Source organism: Lactuca serriola, chromosome 5 (genome assembly GCF_051521515.1).
Source record: "Lactuca serriola cultivar US96UC23 chromosome 5, Lser_US96UC23_V15, whole genome shotgun sequence".
Lineage (NCBI taxonomy): Eukaryota > Viridiplantae > Streptophyta > Magnoliopsida > Asterales > Asteraceae > Lactuca > Lactuca serriola.
Genome location: NC_136412.1, coordinates 303308384 through 303318265, shown reverse-complemented (window position 1 = coordinate 303318265; position 9882 = coordinate 303308384).

Below are 9882 nucleotides of genomic sequence, written 5' to 3'. Positions count from 1 at the left end.
CTAGACACATCATTAGTAAGTTACCATCGGGGTAACACAGGATCATACTATTACAACTGCTAGATCAATGAGTCAGTTCATTCATGAGTCCATATACAACTATACTATGAGAACATATACAACTATACTACGAGAACATATACAACTATACTATGAGAACATATACAACTATACTAGGAGGAGAACATATACAACTATACTAGAACGAGAAACATTACATTACATATACTAGAATACTTAAATTGCTATGATTTAAATCGGAGCATGACTTAACTGTCATGACTCGAGTTGTGGCCAGAGTCTCTTGGAGGGGGAGCGTGAGTTTGCGTATAGATCTATGCTGGATTGACAATCCTACACCTTGCTGCTAGCTACAGCCGGACCTGCAGGTCTGCGGGTGCCAAACATCATTTTCTTTATTACGACCATTCATTATGTCGTTGTTACTAGTCGATAGTATGGTGCAATTTATCACATAATGCCTTAATATAAATCCGGTTTAAGGTAGTTAGTACAGCAGTAGTTCCTATAATACAAAACTACAGTACTACATTGATTTACCCATTACATATTTTTAGTGATAACCTCACTTAAACATTAATGTACAAACTATATTCTGTTAAATGATAGTTACACTTGGGAAATTACATACTTTTACAACAAACGAGCATACAAAACAGTTAAGCCTTGGTAGAAGGCTACTTTAATAGAAAATATAGGTTTTTCTGAGAGATCAAACTTTTACAAACACTTACATACATTTTACAAACTTATACTTGAGACACGTTCAAACGTTTTTGATAACAAACGCCGACACTAAAATACTTATGAACTCACCAGCTTAATGCTGATAAACTCTTTCAAAATAACTTGTATTCTCAGGTCATCAGTAGACAGGTACCGAGGCCAGCTTTTGAGAAGATGGAGCGCATCCAAGACTCATCTCATATTATTTTGTTTTACATTATTTTGGTGTCTATAACTGTACAGAACACACTTGTATTAAAAATTTATATTTAATGCAATGGATGATGTTGTTTGCTTATTTACATTTACTGTGTTGTGATACTTTACATGACGTCCTCCGCCCCAGAACGTTTCCGCCGTTCTTGGTTTTGGGGTGTGACATAAGAACAAGCTAAGAAATGGCTAAAAGAGGCTAAATATGCTTGTGAAAGAGAAATAAATCATAGAAACAGAAGGGAATCGGCTGATACCTCAATAAACTCTGAAATGGGTGCAAGACCTTGGATCTTCTTCTTCTCCTTTGGATCTAGCCTCCTTCTTCTCTTCAAAACTTCAAGATTCACACAAGAAATGTTCAATTACTCAAGGGAATGATTAGACTCGCCGAGTCCCTCTCGAAAACTTCTAAATAAAAGCCACGGAAGCAACATACCAGGAATGGGGCGTTACAATTCTCCCCCACTTGTCTCAGACTTCGTCCTCGAAGTCTGCTACAGCTGAATCTGCAAATAACTCCAGGTAGTGCTCTCTCATTTCTTCCTCAGCCTCCCACGTCCACTCAGACCCCTTCCGGTGCTGCCACTGCACCTTCACTAACTGAATTGCCTTGTTCCTCAAGGTCTTTGTCTTCCGGTCCAGAATCGCGACCGGCCTCTCAATATAATTCAGGCTGCTATCAACCTGAATATCTTCTAAGGGAACCACTGCTGACTCATCCACCAAACACTTCCTCAACTGAGACACATGGAAAGTGTTGTGTATCTAGCTAAGCTCTACTGGAAGATCCAACCGATAAGCAACCTGACCCACTCGGGCCAAAACCCTGAAAGGACCAATGAATCTGGGGCCCAGCTTACCCCTCTTCCGAAACCTGATGACACCCTTCCAGGGTGAGACCTTTAGAAGGACCATATCGCCCACCCGGAACTCCAAGTCTGAACGCCTCCTGTCGGCGTAGCTCTTCTGCCGACTCTGCGCAGTCTGCAGTCTACTACGGACCTGCTGAATCAACTCGGTCGTCTTGAGCACCACCTCTGTGCTCCCAACGACCCGCTGACCGACCTCGCCCCAACAAATCGGGGTCCTACACTTCCTCCCATAAAGCATCTCAAAGGGAGGTCGATCAATGCTCGCATGATAACTGTTGTTATACAAAAATTCCGCTAATGGAAGATACGTATCCCAACTGCCACCGAAGTCTAGAACACATGCCCTGAGCATGTCCTCGAGAGTCTGAATCGTCCTCTCGCTCTGCCCGTCCGTCTGAGGGTGGAAAGCGATGCTGAAATGGAGACGAGTACCCATCTCGTCATGAAACCGCTTCCAGAATCTGGATGTAAAACGGACGTCTCGGTCTGACACCACCGATACCGGCACTCCATGATGTGCCACTACCTCACGCACGTAGATATCAGCTAACTTTTTTGCCGATATGCTCTCCTGGATCGGGATAAAATGAGCACTCTTCGTCAACCGATCCACTACTACCCAAATCGAATCTACCCCTCATGCGGTCCTGGGAAGCTTGGTGATAAAATCCATGGTAATGTCATCCCATTTCCACACGGGAATGTCTAACGGCTGCATCTTGTCGTGAGGCCTCTGGTGCTCCGCCTTGACCTTCCTGCAGGTCAGGCATCTCTCAACATACCACGCGACATCCCGCTTCATGCAGGGCCACCAATAATCGGGTCGAAGATCTCTATACATCTTCGTCGCCCCTGGGTGGATAGAAAATCGTGACTTATGAGCCTCGTCCATCAACACCTGCCGTACCCCACCCCAGTACGGTACCCACACTCTCCTATGAAGTGTCAGCAATCCCCGACTGTCATAATCAAACGAAGCTACTCGGCCCACTATCCTCTCACACTTTTGCCTCTCCTCCTTGAGGCCCTCAACCTGAGCCTCTCTAATCCGTTCCAACAATGGAGTAATCACTGTCATCCTCAAACACAAATCTCTGATAGGGGCTACTGACACCTTGCGGCTTAGGGCGTCGGCCACCACATTGGCCTTCCCTGGATGGTAAAGGATCTCACAATCATAATCTTTCAGCACATCCAACCACCTCCTCTGCCTCATGTTCAGACTCGGCTGATCCATAAGGTACCTCAAACTCTTGTGATCCGTGTAGATAGTACAACGGACCCCATAAAGATAATGTCTCCAAATCTTGAGGGCAAACACAACCGCCCCCAGCTCTAAATCATGAGTAGGATAGTTAGCCTCGTGAGGCTTCAACTGCCTTGAGGCGTAAGCTATCACATGGCCTCGCTGCATCAACACTGCTCCCATACCTGTGATTGAGGCATCACAGTAGACTACAAAGTCCTCTACCCCCTCTGGCAAGGTAAGGATCGGAGCCTCGCACAATCTCTGCTTGAGGGTCTCGAACGCTGCCTGCTGCTCGGGCCCCCAACAAAATACCACCGACTTCTTGGTCAGCCGGGTAAGCGGCACTGCTATCTTGGAGAAATCATGAATGAACCTCCGATAATACCCTGCCAACCCTAGGAAGCTCCGAATCTCGGATGGAGAGTTCGGGACCTCCCACTGCATCACGGCCCCTATCTTGGCCGGATCCACCATAATACCCTTCTGGTTGACGAGGTGACCAAGGAACTGCACCTCGCGCAACCAGAACTCGCACTTGGAGAACTTTGCGAAAAGTCTCTCCCTCCTCAAAGCTTCCAGCACCTCCCTCAGGTGCTCCTCGTGCTGCTCATGCGTCTTGGAATACACCAAGGTATCATCTATGAATACTATCACTGACCGATCCAGCATCGGTCTACACACACGATTCATGAGATCCATGAACGCGGCTGGAGCATTGGTGAGCCCAAATGGCATCACCACAAACTCATAATGACCATACCTGGTCCTGAAAGCAGTCTTCTGCACATCCTCATCCCTAACCCGCATTTGATGATATCCGGAGCATAGATCGATCTTGGAGAACCAAGATGCTCCCTGAAGCTGGTCAAACAAATCATCTATCCTCGGAAGTGGGTAACGGTTCTTCATCGTTACCTTATTCAACTCCCGGTAATCTATACACATACGGTGCGACCCATCCTTCTTCCTCACAAACAGGATCGGCGCTCCCCAAGGCGAACTGCTCGGCCGAATGAAACCCTTGTCTAGCAGCTCCTGCAGCTGCGTAGACAACTCCTGCATCTCAGGGGGAGCTAGACGGTACGGTGCCTTGGCTATCGGAGCCGCACCAGGAATCAGGTCGATCCTAAACTCAACCTGCCTCTCAGGAGGTAATCCCGGTAAATCCTCGGGAAATACATCCGGGAAGTCTCGCACAACCGGAACATCATTAACTGTCGTCTTGCCCTTCTCCCGGGCATCCAAGACATAAGCTACATAACCAGCGCAACCCTGCTGAAACTAGCGTCTCGCTCTCGTGGCAGAACAAAAGGTTGGTCCGCGCTGTGGCCTCTCGCCCTGAATCACTAATTCTCCCCCACTGGGAGTGCGAACCCTCACTAGCTGCAACTCACAATTAATCACCGCCCCATTGGGACTCAGCCAATCCATGCCTACTATAACCTTATTCCCTCGCAGGGGAATAGGAACCAGGTCCACCGAAAACTGCTCGTCAAACAACTGAAGAGAACACCCTCTATGCACTCTGGCGACCCTCACGGTCCTGTCATCTGCTATCTCAACCTCTAGTGGACAATCCAGCTCCCATGGAGCTTTACTAAATCTCTTGCTAAGCGCTAGCGATACAAACGATCGGGTAGCCCCCGAATCAAATAATACCATAGCAGAAATGCCATTCACAGAGAACGACCCTATATAAAAACATATAATCATAAGCAATAATCAACCAATAATAATAAAGAGATGAAGGGAAAAATACATACCCGTCACCACATCAGGAGTCGCTCGCGCCTCCTCTGCTGTCATCTGAAAAGCCCTACTCTTCGCCACTGGCGCCTCGGCTCGGCCCTGCCGGCCATCTGTAATCCTCAAAGTAGCAGGGGCAGGTGCAGCCACCTTCCCTACTGCGGCTAAACTCGAGCACTGGGACTTTTTATGTCCCCTCTGATTGCACTGAAAACAAATCAGATCTGATGTTGCGATGGGAGTAGCAGGGATCGTACAATCCCTGCTCAAATGCCCAGTCCGACCGCACTTGAAGCAGCCAGAACTCCCTGCCTTGCACACCCCATCGTGCATCCTCCCACACTTACCACATCGACCGTGGCTCGGCTGAATCCTGGATCTGTGATCTGAAACCTTGGGCTTTTTGCCCGAACCTCCTGAACCCGAAACTGCCTCCGGTTTCCTCTTCTTCTCCATCTCGAGATCAATCTCCCTCTCTCGAGCCCTAGCAATCATGTCATCCAGCGTTTTACAGCTGGACCGGCTCACAAACTGGCGGATATCGCTCCGCAACATCTCATGATAACGGGCCTTCTTCATCTCCTCATCGGCTGCATACTGAGGAACAAGAAGAGCCCTCTCCCTGAACTTGGCGGTGATCTCCGCCACGGTCTCTGTAGTCTGGGTGAGGTCCTGAAACTCTCTGGCTAACTGCTGCACTTCAATAACCGGTGCAAACTCCGCCTTGAACCTGGTAGAGAAATCAGCCCAGGTCATGGCATCTAATGCTGCATCATCTCCAATGGTATATCCGACCTCTTCCCACCAATCTCGTGCCCTGTCCTTCAGAAGACAAGATGCCAATCTAACCTTGTCCCCCTCGGGACACCTGCTCGTGCGGAATGCGTTGGCCACATCCGCCAACCATCTAGTACTCGCTATGGGGTCCCGCGCCCCGTGATAATCTGGAGCTCCACATGCCCTGAACTCCTTGAACGTAAGCGTGCGCGACCCCATCATGGCCGCCACCTCAGCACGGAAGGTGCCCAACCTCTCATCCATCAGCTCTAGGATACCCTCCTTGATCGAACCGAAGATCACAGGAGTCTGCTCCAGTATGATACGAGTAATCTCTGAAGAAAGAAACTCTCTGGTCTGCTCATCCATGCGCTCGTCCCCCGAGCCTGATCCTGATCCCTCCCCGGCACCTCCACTGCCGGCTGCTGGCCTCGAACGCAAAACCACCATTCTGAAACACATCATAGCAACATCAGAAAACTGGAATATCTCAAGGGATCTTTGATACTACTACTAGCTTCCTGGTCTTGTCTCGGCCTTCCTTGATTCGAGTACGGATCCTCTGCTTTCAGTAGTACGGGCCCATACTACCTTCCACATCTATCCGTACTTTCCTCAAGAATTGCCTTGAGTCCCCCAAGTCACTTCTACTACTACTGATCTCTGCTACTCTCATCCTAGGCTTGCCCTAGGGAAATCTCTGACTCCACTCAAACCAGTCCTCAGCTGCTGAAGGCCTCCTTGTAATGCTAATTAGCCATCACCTGAATACCATCACATGTGATGAGGCTCGGATATTCCTTCGAGTAAAAGGCTCGTCCCTACAACGGTTGGACTCAAACAAGAGCTGCGCAATAGGGCCAAATCCAACACTCTGAGATTATTCAACCCTGATCACATGTGACGTGACGTATTCACCTAACGGCTAACTCTCATCACCAAGAGTTCTACAAAGCACGAAGCAAGCAGCATTCGGACACCGGAAACTACTCAAGCAAATCTACTCTCATAAGGAGGAACTGTACTCGCATACAATGCTAACCTCGCGCTACCTGGCATAACCTAAACAGGCTATCCTACTGCTGTCTATTCAATACTAGCATGCAATTCTCATAAAGCTAAAACACATATAGCAGGCACATAAGGCATCCTCCTAGATCCTTAGTCCTATACTAGCATGCTGTTCTACTGAAACTGGAACAATTAATCATAATAAAACTTGTATGGGTAATTTGGGAGTACTTACTTGAGCTCGGCTGATCACATGCACCACACCCTTATCTTGTTTAAAAATTCTTTTCTTTCTAAGTGCTTTTCAAAATCCTTTTCTCTCTCTCTTTTTTTTTTAAAACTTTTTACCACTTCCTTAGTTTGAGTTCAGACACACTCGGGAGTGCGCCCGAATCCCTCAAACCAAGGCTCTGATACCAACTTGAAACAACCCAAAAATACGACCCAAAAATTTCAATTTTTATTATAACAAAAACCATGAAACTGAGTATCGCATAATAAAACCATACGTTGCGTGTTTCGAAAACCATAATAAAATACTGTGAGAAGAACTGTATCACAACTGTATCCAACATATCAAGAAACTGAATCAACTCCCAGGACAAAAACTGAAGCTGTGGTGTGAGCGATGTCATCATCCCGAGCTCTTCCCTTTGCTTGCGGAAGTACCTGAAACCAAAACTGAAACTGTAAGCACGAAGCTTAGTGAGCTCCCCCAAACTACCACATACCATACAATACATATAAAGCACATATTGGGCCTTGCCCACTGACTGGGACCCCGTCCCCTGCATCGGACCGAAGTCCGGACTAACTATCTGGGACCCCGTCCCCTGCATCGGACCAAAGTCCGAAAACTGACTGGGACCCCGTCCCCTACATCGGACCGAAGTCCGAAACTGACTGGGACCCCGTCCCCTACATCGGACCGAAGTCCGAAACTGTCTGGGACCCCGTCCCCTGCATTGGACCGAAGTCCGGACTAACTGAACACAGCATAGCATAACATATCAACTAGCATAAACACATAAATTCTGTCTGAGCCACGAAGGCGTCAAACATACTAACTACTGCATTGGACCGAAGTCCAGAAACTACTGCTGACTGAACGGGCCGGCATTGTGTCCTTAGACCCGTTCCTACTAGAAGGAAACTCACCTCGTGAACTGGCTGCTGTGTGTATGGCTCTGGAAGCTAACTGATGCAGGTCCGGTATCTCCCCGGCTACAAATCCATAAACACACTCAATCAGATGCTAATCACTGCATTGGGTAAATGACTCTTTTACCCCCTGGTCAAAGTCAACTCTCCCGGTCAAAGTCAACCTACAGTTGACCTGACTCACCGAGTTGGGCCGCCAACTAGCCGAGTTCCTAGTCTCACTTCTCAACCCTACTCGTGGCTACTCGTCGAGCATGGAATCGACTCGACGAGTACCCTCTTGATTCAAAAGCTCAGGCAATCTGCATCCGACTCGTCGAGTCATATGAACAACTCGACGAGTTGTTCTTCGATCTAAGAAGATTGTCTTGGACTCGCCGAGTTGTATGAACAACTCGTCGAGTCCCTCCATTACTAAGTCTAACCTCTGACTCACTGAGTCCATCCTACTGCTCACTGGCCTCCACTCGGAATCACTCAAAGGGTAAAGATCAGGGACTCGCGGCCTGACTCGCCGAGTCCGAAGAATGACTCGCCGATTCACATGCATGCAGATCCTAAAAACTCGATTCTGATCAAAACCACCGCATACAATTTATAGATATGAGTTTCTAAGGCTGATTTACCACGTAAAGTTTCCAACTTTACGTGTACATACGCATGAAAAGGGATATAAAGGCTAAAAAGGCACTTAGAAGAGTAGATCTAGGGCTATCATGCAAAATGGCTCTATAAAGCTGATAGATCTACGATTTTGGAATTGAAGCATGGCTAGATCCGAAGGCTAATCAATCTAATGTGATCTCTCTACTAAGAACAAGCTAAGAAATGGCTAAAAGAGGCTAAATATGCTTGTGAAAGAGAAATAAATCATAGAAACAGAAGGGAATCGGCTGATACCTCAATAAACTCTGAAATGGGTGCAAGACCTTGGATCTTCTTCTTCTCCTTTGGATCTAGCCTCCTTCTTCTCTTCAAAACTTCAAGATTCACACAAGAAATGCTCAATTACTCAAGGGAATGATTAGGGTTTGCTAAATGATGCTCTGAGGGTGAAGGGAACGAGTTTGGGGCTCATAAGGTGGTTTAAATAGGGTGCAAACCCGGGGATATAGGGTTTCTACCTGGCAGGCAGACTCGCCGAGTCGCCGACTAACACGTGCTCGAAATCTCGTCCCTACTCGACGAGTCGGGCCATAGACTCGCCGAGTCCCTCTAAAAAACTTCTAAATAAAAGCCACGGAAGCAACATACCAGGAATGGGGCGTTACAACACGCCCGACAACTTGATCGACATGGCCACAATTCCGAGCATAATCCCAGCCTTCCTAAGGCAACTCAAGCCAACCCTCATAGGGTTCTAAAACCCGTAGATGCACGTATTCTTGGTATTATGATCACACTACTCAATTTGAAATTCGAAGTCTCGATATAGTCCGACTCCATGACAGACCGCCCATATAGAATCATTATAGTTGAATCCCGCTGTGGGTGACTTAGCATTACCTAGCAATCTGTTACTCGAACCATACATGAAATCCTAAAATACCATTACTACTTGAGACACCGAAACTGTTTGAAGCACTGAACTTCCTGAAACACTAAACTGCTTGAAACAGTATGTTGCACCCTGGCTGCCTTCCAAAATCCACCGAGACCTCCTTGGTCTCAGTTCGTTTGTTAGTCATCTGAAACAACGAGTTCCGACCCGGTTGCGGAGCCAAAGGACTCCCACGTAGTTGCCCCACACAATTTCCAAATGAAATCCTTGTCTGCCAATAGTTGCCATTAGTTATCTTGCCACTATGGCTCTAACGACCTTTTGATCTAACCACTCGAGTCCATACGTTGAATCCCGACGACACCAAATCTAAGGCTAAAGGTGAATGTTACATGACCAAAAGGTAGCCTTATACAACAAATGACCTTATACGGTCCATTACTTCCTCGATACCATGACTGTAGTGACGTTCCTACGGTCTTATCACTGGCTCAACCAGGTCTAATTCACCTGGGGAATTCCATAAACCAATCTGTGGATTTGCCATGCCCTCACTGTTGCACCCGAACTGGTGGGTACTACTGTTCCTTCCGCGTTCTAAC